Source organism: Cajanus cajan, chromosome 8 (genome assembly GCF_000230855.2).
Source record: "Cajanus cajan strain Asha chromosome 8, NIPB_CcT2T_4, whole genome shotgun sequence".
In the NCBI taxonomy this organism is placed as follows: Eukaryota; Viridiplantae; Streptophyta; class Magnoliopsida; order Fabales; family Fabaceae; genus Cajanus; species Cajanus cajan.
Window position 1 is genome coordinate 31374261 of NC_138524.1, and position 19589 is coordinate 31393849.

At 39.6% G+C, this 19589-nt stretch overlaps 1 non-coding gene across 1 annotated transcript; it reads left to right on the plus strand.

Moving 5' to 3' along the window:
• The first annotated feature begins 16691 nt into the window (after window positions 1–16691).
• Window positions 16692–16798, plus strand: LOC145950976 (small nucleolar RNA R71). Its single transcript, XR_014428802.1, has one exon. It is a non-coding gene; the product is annotated as a small nucleolar RNA R71 (small nucleolar RNA).
• The last annotated feature ends 2791 nt before the right edge of the window (window positions 16799–19589 follow it).

The following is a 19589-nucleotide window of genomic DNA, read 5'->3' on the forward strand; positions in this document are numbered from 1 at the left end:
GTTTTCTCTCACATGATAATGCATTTTTAATTTTTTGTGTTTTTATTTACCATAGGGGAATTATAAAAAAAAAAAATGAATGGTTTGAATAGACAAAATGCAACAAACATATGCTCATATAACCCACAAACAGTCGCGTATAAATCTATGGTTTGTGGTCCCTATTAAGAAAAGTGCATTGTATAGGGCAGTTCTAATTATCCTCACTTTGGTCTTAAGGCTCCCAAGGTGCCCCCATTATAGGAACCCAGTATCTCTATCGCCGTCACCTGGCAAAATCTAAGGTTTATCGCAGTATTTCGGGCTAGAATAACCTGTTATCACCTTGAGTGTGATTTCCAACAAGGCTCGCAGGCTCCAAGGCCAAACTTGGGCCGGTCGTACGTCAACCATTCCCTATGTTTAATACCCTCATGCCCCCGGGTGTAGGGGGAACTATTGTGTGCAAAGGTTTGTGTACAACATTTTATTCAAAACAGATGCAGAATTTAAATAGGCAAACAGATATTAAAGCCAAACAAATAAAGCAAACAAAGTAAAGGGAAAAAATATTTAAATTATTATTTTTATTTTATTAACTTCATCAATTAAATGGACCTGACCTTCTTTAAACGTCCCCAGTGGAGTCGCCATCTGTCGCAACCCGAAAATTTCCGATCTCGCGACCTACGATTTAGACATCCTTTTAAAGATCTCATCAATTAGGGAATGCCCAGACACCAGACTAATCCCTAATTAATGGTTTTGAAAATAGGTTCATGGAGTTGCACCAATGTTTTACTCAAAACATTGGAAAAATAAAAGGTTTTTAAAAGTCCAATAATGGCCTTGATAACCAGAACTGGGTTCGGGGTCGGTTACGTGTAGGGAAGGTATTAAGCACCCCTACAACGCCCTTAATCGGTACCCTATGATGAAGTTAGCATTATAAATAATAATAATATGAATATTAAATCCCCTTTTATTAATAACTATTTACATGCTTGAAATTTAAATTATACAATTGACCCCAAAATGTTTACATGATTGCTTTTATTACAACAATGTTTATAAAAGATAAGAAATAAAAAGGAGAGAAAAAGATTGACTGAAATACCTCTTGAATGAGCTCTATTGAATCTTCAAATATGAAGATTTTAGGTGCTTTGTGGAAACCTTTCACACTACAATAAGCCTCACAAAACTCAAGAAATACAATAAGGAGTTTTGGACGAAATTTGGGAGCCCTGAGAACTGTGCCCAAGCTATCTATTTATAGGCATCAGAAAGTGGCCATAACGGCCCGTTCCAAATTCGGAACGGCCCGTTCTAGATTTGTACGTTGTGTGTTAATTTTGTATATTGGAACGACCCGTTCTGAAACCGGAACGGCCCGTTCCAGAGGTGCGTTTAACACATAATTGTTATGCTGAAATGGCCCGTTCCAAATTAAGATTTGAGGCCTATTTTGTTATGCTGAAATGGCCCGTTCTGACAGGATGTTAAGTAAATAAATAGTGTCTCTTAAGATGGGGAAAATGACCAAACCTGTAGAGGGGGTCTGCATTCTAATTGAAAGAGGAGATCATATGGAGGAGGGCTTACCAAGTTAAGCCAAAAAACTTGTGTCAAGAGTTTCCAAGTTATGTTGAGAAAACTTGTGAGGGAAGGATTTCCAAGTTTCACCCATGAAACTTATGAGGGAGGGGTTTTCAAGTTTCACCCATAAAACTTGTGAGGAAGGTTTTTCCATGTTTTTTCAACAAAACTTATGAGGATTAGTTTTCAAGTTTAACCACAAAACTTGAAGGGAGGATTTTCATATACATATGTCATACATTTTGAGATAATGAACATATGTTTAGACATAGACATAAAGAGTCGAACCACGATAAATGAATTTTGAATGATCATTTTTTTCATAGTGTTGGCTTGTTTGTGTTCTTTCATCAATATGCATAAAAAAAATTTGTTCCTTACTGTTGAATCAGAGTTAGGTTCATGTAGTATAGTGAACTATCACTTGAGAAATTAAGAGTGACATATGACAATTCTAATACTCATGGAGTGGAGACAAGAGCAAAAGAACGATTAAGGGTGATGTGACAAGCATTCATGCAAACAAGAAGATCAATGATGGAACCAATTTCTCCATGAAGGATAGTGGTTGATTTCTTCTCTTCTCCAAGGATAAGATGATGCAAATGATGATCTCCTCAAGGGTAGAAAGTGACGCACAAGGTGTTTAGGAGAGGGTAAGGTGACGCCCAAAAAAATGGAAGGAGATGAAGGGGTGGTGTTTGGTGGTGTAGCTCCTTTAGGCTAGCTCACTTCACTTAGGATGATGAAGGCCAACCAAGGAAGACCCAAGCTCACTCAAGGAAGAGAGGAGAGGATAGGGGGCCATGGAGTTCCTAGGGGACTAAGGAAAGAATGAAGAGGCACTAGACTCACTCAATAGCATTAATTTCCAAAGTGGCTACAAGGTGGGTGACCTAAAGTACTTATAGGGAGAGAAAGGCATCTAGGGTTTCTTGGGAGCATTTGGCCGAAATTTTGGAGTCCAAATGCACCCTAAATGAGCCCTAAATGCAGCCCATATAAAATGGCTCTCATTCCTCCTAAAAGACTAAAGTACCCTTAGGCCTAGAAAAAGAAAGAAATGGACTTTGACCTCGTAAATTAAGGTTTAAGTCCTAAAATAAATCCTAAGGCTAATTTTTCCCCATAATACAAAGGATAAATATAAATAAAAAATAAAATCCTAATATATAATGTACCCCAAAATACAAGGGCAAAATAGGAAAAGAAAACAACAAACTAAGAAGAGGGCTCAAAATCCACACATATGATGATAATGACTTTTGGTGTGGTGTGTTCTTCATCTTCCTCTACTCTCCTAGCCATGGACCTTGTGATAGGCCCTATATGATGCTTCAAGGATGGTCCTCCATCAATCAAGTTTGAAATGTTTTATTGAGGGAGTAATTATTGGAAAAACTAAATCAAATTTTCAATTTTAAATCCCTAAGTCATTTTTCAGATGTAGAAATATTTAACTTTTTTAGGATATGATTTAGAATTAAAAATATTGTATTTATTTTAGAGATTTGTTTCCTCTATGTATTAAGATTAGAATATAGGTCAATTAATAGAGTCTTGAAATGCAAAGAATAATCAGACCTATAAAGGGGAGTCAACACCTTATATGAGAGAGAATTTCATATAGAGAAGGGTGTAGACCCCTAAAATTGTCCGGGTCGGAAATAAAACTCGAAGACTCTCGAAGATCAAAGGAAAGTCAGCCGGAAGGACTCCTGGAAGACCCTGGAAGACCCTAGGATGACAATCTGTAGGTTTAGAGGTCTTAGAGTAGCAAAAAATAAGAAAGTGGAGGGAATGAAGCCCAATACGGCCTCCCAAGGGTTCAGTACGGCCGTATTGAAGTTTCTGAACTTCAATACGGCTGCACTGAACTCAATACGGCTGCACTGAACTTCAATACGGCCGTATTGAGGTTTTTGAACTCAATACGGCTGCACTGAACTTCAATACGGCCGTATTGAGGTTTTTTGAACTTCAATACGGCCGTATTGAATTCAATACGGCCGTATTGTAGTTCAAAACTTCAATACGGACCGTATTGGACCCAGGGGCCGTATTGCGCCTCATCCCTATAAATATGGCGTCATTTCAACGTCATTAGACACTTGGACACTGAGTTTTAACCCTCTTCTTGAGTATTCTGGGTTTTTTTGAGCAGTGCTCTGCCTAGAAATCACTCGGAGAGTTGATCTGACGAAGTTCTTGAGTCACGAGCCATTTGCTTGAGTCTCGAACCTAGTCGAAGGGAAATCCTCCGGATTTCCATAGTTAAAATTTTATAGGAGGGAGCGAGCGGTCTTGTAGAGGGAGGGAACGCCAAAACGCTTCCCAATTTCTGTCAAGATATATAAGAAAGCACGCTTCAAAGGTTTATCTCTTTAAAGTCCCTTCTTTTACCGCTTTCTGTGTGTACATATTTAAACTGTCATCATGTAGATAGTTAATTTATAATTGCTTAGAATAAATAGGGGTAATTTAGTAATTTCGCACTATTATTTTTAAATAATCTGTCATAGGGAACCCGAAAGGGGCGCTGTGGGGTGCTAACACCTTCCCCACGCGTAACCGACTCCCTTACCCGACTCTGGTTGTAATGGCCGAAGTCGATTTTTGAATCGATTGCCTTAAACTTCTTTTTCCAATGTTTTGAGTAAAACATTGGTGGCGACTCCATGAACCCTTCCTTTTTATGAAAACCACTAATCCATGGAGGGTCCCGCTTGGGATTAATATGGATTGGTGAGCCTTTTAATAAAATTGCTCGTTTGACGAGGTCTCAGTTTGAGAATAAGTCATTCTAGCAATCCATATTTTTAAACAAATAAAAGAGTCCAACCATCCTTCGCGAATGCCGAAAGCCCGTTTCGGGCCGGTGGCGACAGATGGCGACTCCACTGGGGAAGCCTCGAGAGTCAATCCCATTTAGTGATGGATTCTTTTCTAAAATAATAGTTTAAAATTACTTCATTACCCCTCGCTTGTATGATAATATGTTTTATCTATATGGCTTTTAATAACTGTTGTATGTTTAAATTCTCGCAATTGTTTGAAATACAAATTGTACACAAACCTTTGCACACAACAGTTCCCTCTATACCCGGGGGCATGAGTGGTAATCCATAGGGAGTGGATGTTAGTACGACCGGTTGTCGAATGGGTCTATAGGTGCCCGTAGACCGTTGTCGGAAAGCATCACTCAAGGTGATAACCATGAACTCAAGTCCGACAGTGCGTTGGAACTTTCCATCGACTTACGACGAGAGGAATTGGGTCCCTATAATGGGGGCACCTTGGGGGCCTCAGACCGGTGAGAACAGTTAGATCCACCTTGAATATGCACTTTTCTGCAGGATACCCCTACCTCGTGATTCGCTCGTGACTGTTCGTGGATGAGTGAATTGTTTGTGCATTTTTATGTGACATTGTATGAGCATACATTGCATTTTTTAAACATACAACATTCTTTTTTGAATAATAAGAATAAATAGAAATAAAGATCTTCTAGTACATGGTGTTAACATCTACCTTCATTGCATTCATATAGGTAGTTTCCCTTTTCACCCAAAAAAATACAAAAAAGATACAAAATATCCAAAAGAAAAAATATGTATTTATCCAAACCAAGCAATATCATGCATCATCTTAGGAAAATCCCAAAACATGATAATGCTTAGTTGAATAAACACTATGCATGCATATTCATCTCCATCATCTCATATCATGCATATAGATCATGGAGAGATCTAGGAGTCATTCATTTCATACATCTCTCCTAGTAATCCATTAATAAACATTAATAAAAAGAAAGAATTAAATCGATGCGTATGTTCAAAGAATGGATCGCACGCCGTTCGTTATCAAGTGTAAGCCAACAACCGCACCAAGCGAACACACGTCAACTCCGTTGTTGGTAATCAAGACGAACAAAGGGGAAGGTCCAACACCGTTAAGGATCACTGCTCCAAGACCTTTCCCCTACGAATCAAATAAGGCTGTGCCGTGGATATACGACATCCATTTTTCTGCCGACAGCGATTTCTCTAACATCGCTGGACTTGGGGGCAGGACTAGGAGTGGCAGGATCTACACTCCCGAAGATCTTCATGATAAAGCCCCCAAGAATAAAGAAAAAGAAGAAAAGAAAACCGAGGAAAAAGAATCCGAGGAGGAGACAGACGAGCTGTTAAAGTTTATCCGACAGAGCGAGTACTCCATCGTGGATCAACTTCATAAGACGCCAGCAAAGATTACGCTGTTGTCGTTGATCCTATGCTCCGAACCGCATCGGCAAGCTCTGTTGAAAGTCTTGAACGAGGCATACGTGTCGCACACTATCTCCCAAGGGACCAAATCACAACAAGCCCTTGCACATCTCTGTAAAGTGCAAGGAGTATCACATCGCAAAAGTCTTGGTAGACAACGGATCTTCCTTGAATGTGATGCCCAAAAGAACGCTTGATCAAGTGGCAATCAAGGGAGTCCAAATGCGCCCGAGCAACATGATCGTTCGAGCTTTCGACGGTTCTAAAAGAGAAGTGGTGGGAGAGATCAATCTTCCAATCCAAATTGGACCCACTATCTTTAATGTCGAATTCCAAGTGATGGACATTACTCCCGCATACAGCTGTCTCCTCGGCCGACCTTGGATTCATGATGCGAAAGCTGTTCCCTCTACGCTCCACCAGAAAGTCAAGTTCATAGTGGGTGACAAACTGGTGACTGTACGAGCTGAAGATGACATACTCATCAGCAAGCCATCCAACATACCTTATGTGGATGCAGCAGAGGAAGCTTTAGAAACCGCCTTCCAAGCATTGGAGATCGCCAATGTTGAGATATTTCCCCGAGAAATGAAGAAGGTAGCCTCCATGCTCACCAAGAACGGATACTTGCCAGGACAAAGACGTGGCAAGGATTCCCAAGGAATTCCCGAGCTACCCATTATCAAGGATAATCTGGGGAAACAAGGGTTAAGGATACAACCCCGTTAAAGATCAAAGAACGAAGAGGAATCAAGATCCTTCTCGACGTTCTTTAAGCCAGATCTTTAGGAAGGCTGGTTCACAAACGTCAAGGCCAGCTGTCGTCATCAAGTGTCCTTTTCCTTCTAATAGGGATGTGTAAATTCAGTGACTATTAGAGATCACTCCTCGGGGACAGCCCGACCCCCGAGCCTCGATAGGGCACATGTTTCCATTATGATTATAATAAAATCATTCATTATTATTTCTTATTGCTTCTTTTCTTGCTTGCAATAAAATTCTAAACCACGTTATTTAACCCTGTTTGAATGAACATAAGTGAGGTTAAAATCATCTTAATAATCAATAAACCCACGTCATTTTATGTGGAAGTGTGCACGACAACTTGGAGCACCTTTTCTTGGCTTCAATAAGTGCCATCATGGATAAAAAGAAATCCTAAAAATATAAAAGAAGCTCGGCAGGAAACCCAAAAAGGGGGCTGCGCAAAAATAAGAGCATAAGACCCGCTAGGAATCCCACAAAAGGGTGACCTAGGCAAAAATTAGGGTTACAAAATAACGAACAAAAACAAAAGCCCGCTAAAACTCCACAAATGGGTGTTTTAGGCAAAAGTTAGGGCAATCGAAAAACAGAATAAATCCATGATGGTACCACCAACTGAATTCAAAAAAGGGGCTCAAGAAAAGCTATCCAAGTTGTCAAATCACAAACGTTAATAACCAAGACGTGCTTAACTTCATAAGTGTTTAATCAAACAAGCCTAAACACAATAAGCCTACCTTGGCCAGCCATTCTTACAAAAACCATTTTTCAAAATAAAAATAAATCCCCTCTAAAACACAAACTTTCAAAAAAAAAATATATATATCCTTTCTTTTCTCTCTTGACCCACACGATTTTAGGATAATCTAGTGGAAACATGGAGATATAGTGGTCAATAGGAGGGTTGACATATCTTCTAAAAGAAGGGAAGGATCATTTGGTTGATGACACCAAATCTCAATATAACACGCATCATTCCTCGATTACAGAAATCGGCAGCGCACAGCCCGTCTAGAGGAATGGCAGAAATCCAAACAGAGAAACGCATCGGTTAATTCTTTTGAAAAAAATAAATCAAATAGAATTAGGTGCATCATACCGCATACATGCATACAGATGATAGGTGTAATGGAAGATCACTTATTCTCTGTTTATTGAAAAAAAAAAAAACAAAAAATATAAACTTCAGAAAAACAATACGCCCGTATCATGTTCAGTACACCCGTACCAAAATTAGGGTTATGAACAAATTTTCAATTCAATACGGGCGTACTGAAATGGATATGGCCGTATTGGCTACAAAGAAATTTTCAAAGACCTCGTCATGAGGCAATCACATAAAATAGAAAAAATAGAAAAATTGCTTGTGTATGACAGCAGCAAACAAAATCAATAAAACGTGCAGAATAACTGAGCCTGGAGAGGCTTGCCGAAATAATACTCTCAGAATAACTGAGCCTGGAGAGGCTTGCCGAAATAATACTCTCTCAGAATAACCGAGCCTGGAGAGGCTCGCCGAAATAATACTCTCTCAGAATAACTGAGCCTGGAGAGGCTCGCCGAAATAATACTCTCTCAGAATAATTGAGCCTGGAGAGGCTCGCCGAAATAATACTCTCTCAGAATAACTGAGCCTGAAGAGGCTTGCCAAAATAATACTCCTTAGAGACATTTCTGTACAGAAAAAGCCAAAACCAACAAAAAAGGCAAAAATACAGAAAAAGCCAAAATTAACAAAAAATACAGCAAAAGCTGAAATCAACAAAAAAGGCAAAAACACAGAAAAAGCCAAAATCAACAAAAAGGCAAAATACAGAAAATCCAACAAATTATACAAAATAATTGAGCCTGGAGAGGCTTGCAGAAATAATACTCCCACAGAATAATTAAGCCTGGAGAGGCTTGCTGAAATAATACTCCCACAGAATAACTGAGCCTGGAGAGGCTTGCCGAAATAATACTCTCAGAATAACTGAGCCTGGAGAGGCTCGCCGAAACAATACTCTCTGACCATACAGAATAACTGAGCCTGGAGAGGCTTGCCAAAATAATACTCTCACAAAATAATTGAGCCTGGAGAGGCTTGCTAAAATAATACTCCCACAGAATAATTAAGCCTGGAGAGGCTTGCCGAAATAATACTCTCCAAAAGACGCCTCAGCTCGCATTCTCGGGCTGAACAAAAAACCAATTCATCATACAGAATAATTGAGCCTGGAGAGGCTCGCAGAAATAATACTCCCCAGAGAAACCTCAGCTTAAGCTCATGGAACAAATCCCCAGCGAGAGCTATCAAAGCAAGATCGTCAAAATCCCCAATGGAAGCGCGATCATCCAAAGCAAAATATTCAGTCAAAGGACTTAAAACTTCCTCAGTGGAAGATAGCTCTCCAACTCAGGCGTTGAGTGAGTCTAAGCCTGTAGAGGCTTCCTAAATAATACTCTGGGATACATAAGATCCCTAAATCCCCAGTCGCCTACTCAAGAGGCATTCCTACAAAAAGGAAAATCCAAAAAAGAAAATCAATAAACCATTCCCCAAGTGGAAATCGGCTCTTAGCCAAACATCGAACGTCAAGCCGATACGCCTAACAGAAGAGGCTAGTCAAAATCAACGACAAAATCCCCCAGCGGATAACAGCCTACACAGAGGCAACAAAAATCAGAAAATCAAAAGAGACACCCGAATAAGGATAACCGGGATACTCCACCATCGTCGAAAGGACGTCAGCCAGTCATAAGGCACCGCTCATCTCAGAAAGAGCATCTTCGTGTCTACACCCCAAGGAAACAGAAATTCCTCAATGGGCACCAATTACGCAATGCAAAATTGGGACACAAGAACCTATGAGTAACTGCACATCCCCTAGACGGATCCCTGTGTTATCCAGCCCTCAGTGGCACCAAAATCAAAAACAGATCGTCGAAGCAGCATCGTGGACTGTAGAGACAAAACCATCACAGATCCCTGGAGAGGGCAAACTCACATTGCCAATGTCGTCAAGAACACGGAGGCAGACCCTGGGGAGGGCAAACCGCAGACCCTGGAGAGGGCAAACTCACGCTACCAAAGTGACTAGAAGCACGGAGGTACGCAGACCCTGGGGAGGGCAAACCGCAGACCCTGGAGAGGGCAAGACTCACGCTACCAAAGTGACTAGAAGCACGGAGGTACGCAGACCCTGGGGAGGGCAAACCGCAGACCCTGGAGAGGGCAAGACTCACGCTACCAAAATGACTAGAAGCACGGAGGTACGCAGACCCTGGGGAGGGCAAACCGCAGACCCTGGAGAGGGCAAGACTCACGCTACCAAAGTGACTAGAAGCACGGAGGTACGCAGACCCTGGGGAGGGCAAACCGCAGACCCTGGAGAGGGCAAGACTCACGCTACCAAAGTGACTAGAAGCACGGAGGTACGCAGACCCTGGGGAGGGCAAACCGCAGACCCTGGAGAGGGCAAGACTCACGCTACCAAAGTGACTAGAAGCACGGAGGTACGTAGACCCTGGGGAGGGCAAACCGTAGACCCTGGAGAGGGCAAACTCACGCTACCAAAGTGACTAGAAGCACGGAGGTACGCAGACCCTGGGGAGGGCAAACCGCAGAGCCTGGAGAGGCAATACTCAGCTACCCAGATGTCCAGAGCACCGAGGTATGCACGAGCCTGGAGAGGCAATACTCAGCTACCCAGATGTCCAGAGCACCGAGGTATGCACAAGCCTGGAGAGGCAATACTCAGCTACCCAGATGTCCAGAGCACCGAGGTATGCACGAGCCTGGAGAGGCAATACTCAGCTACCCAGATGTCCAGAGCACCGAGGTATGCACAAGCCTGGAGAGGCAATACTCAGCTACCCAGATGTCCAGAGCACCGAGGTATGCAATGAGCCTGGAGAGGCGACGACTAATACTCACCCTGGAGAGGGCAAACTCAACCTGGAGAGGCTACTCAACAATTTTCCACCGGAAGACGCTACAAGTCAGAAGGTTGGCACATCACCCAGACAATTGGGTCAACTCCTTTACTTGTCAGTCGGTACACCAAAAGGCCGTCCGACTAAGTAAAGGGGGGGCAGCTGTAGACCCCTAAAATTGTCCGGGTCGGAAATAAAACTCGAAGACTCTCGAAGATCAAAGGAAAGTCAGCCGGAAGGACTCCTGGAAGACCCTGGAAGACCCTAGGATGACAATCTGTAGGTTTAGAGGTCTTAGAGTAGCAAAAAATAAGAAAGTGGAGGGAATGAAGCCCAATACGGCCTCCCAAGGGTTCAGTACGGCCGTATTGAAGTTTCTGAACTTCAATACGGCTGCACTGAACTCAATACGGCTGCACTGAACTTCAATACGGCCGTATTGAGGTTTTTGAACTCAATACGTGATGTATGAAAAACCGCAAGTGTACGGTTGTCGTCAAGTAATAAATATCGAATCACAGGGACTACGTGTTTGACCTAGAATTACTAGTATTTTAATTTGAATTTTAAAACAGATAGAATTTTTGTTTTGAGATGATAAGATCAGATTTGAGGGTAAAAGAGATAGTAATGCAATTAATGAATAAGATAAAACTTTAAGATAAGATAAGGAGATTTCCTGGAATCTAGGGTTCGCACAAAGAGTTCCAACATTATTGAATTATTATTTTCATTAATTAATTCTATTCCATCTTGAAGGTAGTCTTAACCTAATTTAATCCTTGCACCTTCTCAGGCTACGAGGACGTGTTTAATTAAAATTAATCTCTACTCTCGTGATAATTACGTTCAATTAAACCCATTAAGATCTTTGTTAATCTATTGCTCCTCGAAAGCTTAAATCTACTCTCGTGATTTAACACTCAAGTCTGTTCCTTTAGGTTCCGATAATTAGGTTCTCCTCTCAGTTCATCCCTAATTATCTATGATTATGAAAATTAAGATTAAGTGTTTATCATAATTATAATCAAGTTCTCCTCTCAGTTCATCCTTAATTAATGTTATTATGAAAACAATAATATTAAAGTTCATATATAAAATATAAAAGAACAGATCAAGAATTGGAATAAATTTAAGAAACTGAATAATGCATTAATAAAGAGGTTCTCAGAGGCTAAGCCCTGATCCCAGAAAAAGGGAAACTACTCACAGGAGTTCATAGTAGTTCTTCAAAAAAAGAATAAAAGAAAAGCAAACCTTAGAGTCGATGGCACAGGCGCCCAACCTTCTCTAAGTGTCAAAAACTAAAACTCTCTCCGGAAAAAGTCCCGGTTCTAGGCTAACCTAATCTAATTTATAACCTAAAAGGGTAAAAAGGTAAAACTACCAAGATAAAAATTACAAAGATAAAATAAAAATAAAACATAAAACTTAAAAAGCTGGGACGCGAAGTGAATCACGGCCGTGACTGAGAATCACGACCGTGATCTTCTCTGGAGCACATCTATGAAGGGTCAGTGGCGTTCACGGGTGTGATTGGGAATCACGGCCGTGATTTTCTCTGGTGAATCACGGGCGTGATTTAGAATCACGGCCGTGATTTTCCCTGTAGCTCAGCATTTCCTCTTTAATTCTTAAATCTTGATCCTGCTCAGAGAAAACACAACATATACCAAGAAAAGCATAAAATAGGAAAATGATATAAAAATTTATTAAAAACATGAAAGATATGCATGATTATGCTATGAATTCTTGTGAATTAAAGTGCTAAAATATGAGTAAAATACACAACATCAAATAACCCCAAACTTGAACTTTTGTTTGTCCTCAAACAATAATTAGCACTTTGAAAAAAAAAAAAAGTCATCAAGAATTAACTGAGCATTTAAAATCTTCACTCTTAGTCTCACAAGGTCCAATTAGAATCTTAATCTTTCATTACTAGCGCCAGCTCTTAGTTTCTAAGAGTTTCATGATGTCAAATCTTGTAAAGCTCATTAGTCAAATGAAGATAATTTAACAGAAATAATTTTTCAATGCTTGTGACACAAATAGGGGTAATATTTTTATTTTTGTTTTTGTCTCACCTAAAACATTTCCCCAGTAGCCAATCAGTGTAGAGAGGATGATAATTTCAAGAACACGTAGCCTCAAAGGGGTGCTAGCTATTTTACTAAACAATTCCCCAGTAGCTAATTAGTTCCCTTAGTTTTCTAAGGTTAAGAATATTCTCTCTCTAACCTATGACCTCAAAGGGGTGCTAGGTGATTTTTTTTTTTTTTTTATTTTTTTTACCCCCCAAAAGCTTTTAAGCACGAATTAAAAAGAATTTATCTTCAAGAGACTATTTTTATAATTCTCGATCATTTCAACCCTCAATACTAAGAAACAAGTGCTAGCCACAAAACCAGCTAATTTTTCAACCTTTTGTTCTGAGACTTCAAGATTCAATTCATCACATTCAGTGTTTTCAAAGACGAACAATTTCATTAAAAATATTTACTTTTCAAACACAAATTCAAGCTGGGATTAACTGAATATGTATATATGCATGAATTTTTTTTTTTTTTTATTTTTTTTCTTTTTTTATTTTTTTGCATGAATGAATGAAATGCGTACATCCTCCTAACCCCAAACTTAAAGATTTGCTTGTCCCGAAGCAAAGAGCTAATGAATGCATGATAGATTATTTTGACAAAATTATAAAATGCATGAATATGCAACCAACCTACAACAGAAAGAAATGTTTGTCCCTAAGCATCAGAGTAAAATAAGGAATAAGAAAGATCTCACTGTGGTGGAAAATCATCTGGATACCGTTGAATGTGCCATTGATACATTTGATCAACCATGTAATTATAATGCTGCTGGCGTTCATCCATTTGTTTGAGCCGGTTATCCATTGATTGAATAGCTGCTAGGATAGCAGCATTGTCCACCTCAGGTCCAGGATGTAGAGGGGGTTGTTCAGGAGCTGCTTCCTCATCTGCAGGAGCCGCTTCCTCAGCTGCTGGAGGTCGGTCCTCTAATGGCTCCAGTGGAAACTGCCAGGTAGCCCGGTTCTTCACGGTGTATGTTGGATTTGGTAACTGGTGGTGCACTCCCGACTGGGTTACTACAAAGTAGTATTTATCATCTTCATCTTTCGCAATGCAGTTCATAGAAGAGCAGGTAGCAAAATTAATAGTACGGCTTCCAGGGAGTGGTTCTAACTGGTCCAGCCAAGCGTGATAGCCAAGGTGTTTGGCTATAGTGGTAATGAGGCCGCCATTCACAATCGCACCGTGGCTGGTATTGGAAATACTCTGGAACTGTCGTGCCAAATGACTGCCAGAATCAATAGGCTCCTCTCTGTTTTCCATCATAGCCCATAAAAGTAAAAGGTCGCTCAAACGAACCTTTCCTTCAGAATCACCTCGGGCCAAAACAGTAGAGGCAATAAAGCGGTGCATAATACGGATGGCGGGATGGCGGAAAGCAGAGGAATTACATTTTCCAGCGACCCAATTACTTGTACCTGTCAAACTGTACCAAAAAGCACCAGGGTTGAAAGAACTTGGGGTTCTCGTGCTCCCTCCAGTGGGAAATCCAAAAATATTATTGAACTGAGCTAGGGTTAATTCGTGTTCTTGGTTAAACATACGGAAAGAAATCAACCCTTCAGAACAATTTGGCCCAGATAATATTTCCGTGTGGAGAGAGCTCAAGAACTCAAGAACTAGTCGAGGATAAACAACATCATTATGCATGGTAGCAAAGGTTGTCCACCCAATGTTAGTTAACATGAAATTGATATCAGCACGTAAACCCAACTTACGAATAAATGGGAAGTCGAGATACCTGGTAGGATGGATAGTGCGGAAGCGTAATACCTCGTTCCGCTCACGAGGACGAACCAACGGTACGGGTGCGCTTGGGAGCCATGGATGAACGGAAGGAGTGAATGTGGGATGAAGAGGGAAGAAGAGGAAGAAGAAGTGAGAAGCTAGGGTTTGGGAGAGAAGAAAAGAGAGAATGGGTCGTAGGTTTGAGAGAAGTGAGAATGTAAAAGGAGGGGGAAGAATATATAAGGGAAAGTGGAATTTCAAAAATCACGGGCTGTATCTGTAGGAGATCACGCCCGTGATTTATAATCACGGCCGTGATTCTCTCTGGGGTTTTCCAAAAATTTTCCAGAGAAGATCACGCCCGTGATTTAGAATCACGGTCGTGATTCTCTCTGAAACTCTGAAATTATTATTATTATTTTTTTTATTATTTTTTTTTTATTTTTTTTATTTTTTTTGGAATAAAATTAATGAAATGCGTACATCCTCCTAACCCCAATCTGTTGAAGGCTCAAGAAGACTTTCTACTAGAGGATCTTTTTCTTTACACGGGGGACTTGAATCGATCAAGCAAGCATAATTAGGTTGAATCCCCTCAAGATCTATGTGCTTTCCTCCAACTAGAAAATTCTCCAAGGGATCCCTCAAAATAGATCTCATGACTTCTTCCTCCATGTCTTTAGGCAATATATCAACCCTGCAGCAAATATTTTCAAGAGAAGGTTGTCTAACAGATTTAGCAATATTAAATTCCATTGTTTCATCATTAATGGATAAGGACAATTTTCCATGTTTGACATCTACTATCACGCCTGCTGTAGCCAAAAATGGTCTACCTAGTATGATTGGTATTTGTTTGTCCTCTTCCATTTCTAAAACAACAAAATCTCCCGGAATTAAAAATTTACCTATCTTAACTGGAACATCTTCTAAAATTCCTATGGGATATTTTATAGATCTATCTGCTAACTGGATTGACATTGCTGTAGGCTTTAATTCTCCCATATCTAATTTCTTGCAAATTGATAAAGGCATTAAACTGATACTTGCCCCAAGGTCACATAAGGCTTTTTCAAACCTTAGATTTCCAATGAGACAAGGTATAGAGAAACTACCAGGATCCTTAAGTTTTTTGGGCAAATTATGATGGATCAATGTAACAGTCTCTCTATCATCCAATTTCCTTCGGTTAGCTAAAAGATCCTTAAGAAATTTAGCATATGTAGGCATCTGTTGTAGAGCTTCTACAAATGGAATGTTTACATACACTTGTTTGATCATATTTAAAAATTTTTCAAATTGTCTATCAAGTTTAGTCCTTGCTAACCTTTGAGGAAAAGGAATTGGAGGGTGATAAACAGTTTGAGGCTTTGATGAAGATACTTTTTCTTTTTCTAATCTCTCTTTTTCAGGTTTTTCAACCATAGGAGAAGCGTCTTCATCAATCTCAATATTATCATTTTGATTAGACACAGGTCTGTCTAATTTCTTCCCACTCCTTAAAGTAACAGCATTAACATTTTCAGCTGGGTTTGCAACTGTTTTACCTGGGAACTTACCTGGAGAATTGTTTGAACTAGGCATCAACTGTGCAATTTGATTTTCCAGCATCTTGTTGTGGAGAGTAATATTCTCAACCTTGACAGCAAGGTTTTGAATAGAATTTGCCATTGAATCATTGGTCTGTTTTTGATTAGTGATAAAATTCTCCATAAGGTTTTCTAATCTTGAAACACTTTGCTGAATTGAGGGTGTCTGTACTGGATTTCCTTCCCCATTAATGAAGTGATTGGACGGACGGAAATTAGGTTGCTGATTGCTAGTTCCTTGAACTGGGTTATTCTTCCAAGAAAAGTTAGAATGATTCTTCCAACCAGGGTTGTACGTGTTGGAATATGGATTACTCTTCTCTCTTCGAGGAGTGTCATAGAAATTATGAGAAGCTGCCACTTGTTCAGTAGTATCTTCTTCTTCTCCAGTAAAAATTGAGGTACAATCTACTGCAGTGTGCCCTTGTTCCCTACAAAGGTCACATACTTGATTTGTAGCCACTGAATTAACCTTAGCTTTTTCCATCTTGTCTAACCTTTGATTAAGAGTATCAAATTTTGCTAAGAGTAACTCAATATTGTTCACTTCATATCGCCCCGGAGTTCCTTTCCTTGCTGTGACTTCTCTTTCACTGTATTGGCTGTGATTTGAGGCTACATTTTCCAAAATAATCATGCAGTCATTAATAGGTTTCCCCATGAAAGATCCTCCAGCTGCTGAGTCTAATATCATGGTGCTTTGTTGGTCCAATCCTTCAAAGAAAAATTGGATGGTAAGCCAACGGTTGAAGCCATGTTGTGGGCATGCTTGAAGATATCCCTTGAACCGCTCCCATGCTTCATAAATAGTCTCTCCAGTGCCTTGTTGGAAATTAGTGATTTTCTTCCTCAATTCTTTAGTTTTAGAAGGAGGAAAGAATTTCTCTAGAAAAGCTCTTTCACATAATTCCCAAGTTGCTATCTTTTCTCTAGGCACTGTTCTTAGCCACACCTTTGCCTTATCTCTCAAGGTGAGTGAGAATAAGCGGAGTCGCATTCCATCAGAAACTTCATCATCAAATTGCTGGGTCTCACAGATTTCCAAGAACCCCTCTAAGTGGTCATTAGGATCTTCTGATGGTAGTCCTCCAAAGGTGTTCTGTTTGAGCATATTCACCAGAGAAGCTGGTACAGTAGCTCCAGTTCGCATCTCCCCTCCAGGTATCCCACGAGCTACGGGTGCAGAGTAATCCCGAAGCGGTAAATTATCTCGTTGTGTAGCCATGTCAAATTCTCTAGAAAGGTTTCTTTTCCTTCTCAGGAGAGTTCTTTCAATCTCAGGATCAAGTGGTGTTGGTTTCCCAAGACGTAGAGATCTCTTTTGCATTAATCCTAAGGCACTGCAAAAAAAAAAAAAAGAAAGTGACCCGTGAAATCTGAATTGGAGAAGTAAACACTAAAAAAAAAATTATTTATTTATTAAATATATATATATATATATATATTTTTTTTTTTTTTTTTTTAAAAAAAATTCGAATTAAAATAATTGTAATTTAAATCAAGAGACGTAGTCCCCGGCAACGGCGCCAAAAACTTGATGTATGAAAAACCGCAAGTGTACGGTTGTCGTCAAGTAATAAATATCGAATCACAGGGACTACGTGTTTGACCTAGAATTACTAGTATTTTAATTTGAATTTTAAAACAGATAGAATTTTTGTTTTGAGATGATAAGATCAGATTTGAGGGTAAAAGAGATAGTAATGCAATTAATGAATAAGATAAAACTTTAAGATAAGATAAGGAGATTTCCTGGAATCTAGGGTTCGCACAAAGAGTTCCAACATTATTGAATTATTATTTTCATTAATTAATTCTATTCCATCTTGAAGGTAGTCTTAACCTAATTTAATCCTTGCACCTTCTCAGGCTACGAGGACGTGTTTAATTAAAATTAATCTCTACTCTCGTGATAATTACGTTCAATTAAACCCATTAAGATCTTTGTTAATCTATTGCTCCTCGAAAGCTTAAATCTACTCTCGTGATTTAACACTCAAGTCTGTTCCTTTAGGTTCCGATAATTAGGTTCTCCTCTCAGTTCATCCCTAATTATCTATGATTATGAAAATTAAGATTAAGTGTTTATCATAATTATAATCAAGTTCTCCTCTCAGTTCATCCTTAATTAATGTTATTATGAAAACAATAATATTAAAGTTCATATATAAAATATAAAAGAACAGATCAAGAATTGGAATAAATTTAAGAAACTGAATAATGCATTAATAAAGAGGTTCTCAGAGGCTAAGCCCTGATCCCAGAAAAAGGGAAACTACTCACAGGAGTTCATAGTAGTTCTTCAAAAAAAGAATAAAAGAAAAGCAAACCTTAGAGTCGATGGCACAGGCGCCCAACCTTCTCTAAGTGTCAAAAACTAAAACTCTCTCCGGAAAAAGTCCCGGTTCTAGGCTAACCTAATCTAATTTATAACCTAAAAGGGTAAAAAGGTAAAACTACCAAGATAAAAATTACAAAGATAAAATAAAAATAAAACATAAAACTTAAAAAGCTGGGACGCGAAGTGAATCACGGCCGTGACTGAGAATCACGACCGTGATCTTCTCTGGAGCACATCTATGAAGGGTCAGTGGCGTTCACGGGTGTGATTGGGAATCACGGCCGTGATTTTCTCTGGTGAATCACGGGCGTGATTTAGAATCACGGCCGTGATTTTCCCTGTAGCTCAGCATTTCCTCTTTAATTCTTAAATCTTGATCCTGCTCAGAGAAAACACAACACATACCAAGAAAAGCATAAAATAGGAAAATGATATAAAAATTTATTAAAAACATGAAAGATATGCATGATTATGCTATGAATTCTTGTGAATTAAAGTGCTAAAATATGAGTAAAATACACAACATCAATACGGCTGCACTGAACTTCAATACGGCCGTATTGAGGTTTTTTGAACTTCAATACGGCCGTATTGAATTCAATACGGCCGTATTGTAGTTCAAAACTTCAATACGGACCGTATTGGACCCAGGGGCCGTATTGCGCCTCATCCCTATAAATATGGCGTCATTTCAACGTCATTAGACACTTGGACACTGAGTTTTAACCCTCTTCTTGAGTATTCTGGGTTTTTTTGAGCAGTGCTCTGCCTAGAAATCACTCGGAGAGTTGATCCGACGAAGTTCTTGAGTCACGAGCCATTTGCTTGAGTCTCGAACCTAGTCGAAGGGAAATCCTCCGGATTTCCATAGTTAAAATTTTATAGGAGGGAGCGAGCGGTCTTGTAGAGGGAGGGAACGCCAAAACGTTTCCCAATTTCTGTCAAGATATATAAGAAAGCACGCTTCAAAGGTTTATCTCTTTAAAGTCCCTTCTTTTACCGCTTTCTGTGTGTACATATTTAAACTGTCATCATGTAGATAGTTAATTTATAATTGCTTAGAATAAATAGGGGTAATTTAGTAATTTCGCACTATTATTTTTAAATAATCTGTCATAGGGAACCCGAAAGGGGCGCTGTGGGGTGCTAACACCTTCCCCACGCGTAACCGACTCCCTTACCCGACTCTGGTTGTAATGGCCGAAGTCGATTTTTGAATCGATTGCCTTAAACTTCTTTTTCCAATGTTTTGAGTAAAACATTGGTGGCGACTCCATGAACCCTTCCTTTTTATGAAAACCACTAA